The sequence below is a fragment of the Medicago sativa genome, chromosome 6, assembly GCF_051527215.1.
Source record: "Medicago sativa cultivar Bolivia chromosome 6, Bolivia_mono, whole genome shotgun sequence".
Taxonomy (NCBI): Eukaryota; Viridiplantae; Streptophyta; class Magnoliopsida; order Fabales; family Fabaceae; genus Medicago; species Medicago sativa.
In genome coordinates, this window is record NC_140754.1 from 55,117,560 (window position 1) to 55,119,611 (window position 2,052).

The 2,052-nt window shown below is 41.6% G+C and overlaps 1 pseudogene; it reads right to left on the reverse strand.

Annotated features, from left to right (window-relative positions):
- Window positions 1-396: 396 nt before the first annotated feature.
- LOC146915750 (uncharacterized) lies at window positions 397-1,824 on the reverse strand (annotated as a pseudogene).
- Window positions 1,825-2,052: the final 228 nt, after the last annotated feature.

A 2,052-nucleotide genomic window follows, 5' to 3' on the forward strand; every position in this document is an offset into this window, starting at 1 on the left:
GACTAGAAACTATGAATGCAAATGATGCATGATATGCTGAATGCAAAAAGTATGCAATTTTTTTTCTTTCGAAGGACTTATAAAAGTAATTTTTATAAACATAACAACTTAAACATTTCATTAATGATAAAAGTACTATAAGATAAATCCCTTTCTAACAGACTGAGCCAAAGGGTAGACTCCCAATATAACACACTACAAGGTAATTCCCTTTCTAACAACCAAGCCAAGGGATAAACTTACAAATATAAAGAAAACTACAAGATAAGCCAAGGGATAAACTTACAAATATAAAGAAAATTACAAGATAATTCCCTTTCTAACAACCAAGCCAAGGGGTAAACTTAAATATAAAACATAAGACAATAAACAACTCTGCAGGAAGCTTTAGACACTCTATGGAGATGGATAAGAACATGTGCTGGCAAAGAAGGCGCTCCGTTTCTTCTTATGTCCCGGAATCTGGCCAAGTGTAGCATCCTTTTCTTTGATGATGGCTTCTAATCGGGCAATCTCAAGTTTTCTCTGTTCACTTTCCCAAGTCCTTGTCTCTAACATACCCATTACTATATCATAATCCTGTTCTTTCCTGTAGAGCATTCTCTCCAAAGCGGCCTTCTCGCAGTTGGATGCATGCAAACGCTCTTGGTATTCTTTCTTAGTCTCTGGGGGTAAAGGCCATGGTATTTCTGGATTAGTCGCAGACACGTGCCTTGGTATGGTGTAGGGCATATCGAAAGCCACAGCCCTCTCGATCACCCACTGAGTGTAAGACTCGTGTGCGATGTCTTGTCTTCTTCCTAGCTGGATCCCATCAAACTTACGAACGGTATACCAAGCTTGCACAAATCGCATCCTTAAATCTGTGTGGACCTCACTGTTGAGATAGAACTCACCGGATAAAGAAATACTGTCAGGCTTCCCTCTCATAGGTTATCCATACTGGCGCATAGCAAGAGTCGGATTATAAGTGATTCCTCCACATGTACCAATGAGGGGCACATTCTCAAATTCTCCACAAGCACCGATGATCCTTTCAGTGTCAGCAGCAGGGTGAGCCCAAACAATGTCGGCCGGGGTGAGGGGCATAAGCCTTTCAGACCAAGAAGTTGTCCCGATGTCGGTCTTGGAGAAGACGACTTTGGGCAAGTGTGAAGCAAACCATTTGTATAACAGTGGTGCGTAGCAAACAATGGTTCCGCCCTTCTGTCGCTGCCTATGGTGGATGGAGTGGTAAGTATCTGCAAGGAGGGTAGGGACTGGGTTATTAGTGAGGAAGATTTTGATGGCATTGATGTCAACAAAGTTGTCCATGTTGGGAAAAAAGAAGAGGTCATATATAAGTAAGGCGAGAACGGATTCAAATGCATCGGTTTTTTTGGCTTTGAGAAAATCAGAGGCTTTTCGGTAGAGGAATTTAGCGGTTAGGCCGAGGAAATTGTTTTTAATGGTAAAGTGGGGTTGAACTAGGTCGGATGGCTTTAGATGGAGTGCTTTTGCAATAGTTGTCTCTTTAGGTGCGGGCTCAAGACCATTGAAGGGTGCTTCTTTTGACACCGGTAAGCCAACCCAATAGGAATACTCCTCGAGTGTGGGGAGCAACTGATAATCTGGGAAAGTAAAGCAATGATAAACTGGATCATAGAACTGCACCAAAGTTTCCAAAATGCCGTCGTCCACCCTCACCCTGATGAGATCGAGTAACCTCCCATACCATTCCCGAAACTTCTTAGGATTAACAACTTGATTCCCTAGCTCCCTTAGTCTTGTCAAATCCGGTCTCTTGAAACTATACTTCTTAATGCTCCTTGTTTCGGCATTCATCTGCAATGTGTACAAAAAAACTTGTCTAAATCCTTTGGTAGTTTTATGAATGGAAAAATATTTATGGATGAATGCATGAATGCATGATGCTAAGAATATTGAATACATGTGGGGTTAGATTCAAAATGTTGGAGGTGAAGGTAACGCCATTTGGTAAGGACTATGGTTTTTAACTTGCACTTGTAATGAAGGTTTTACCAAGTTCCCAAATTACAACTACCCTCATGG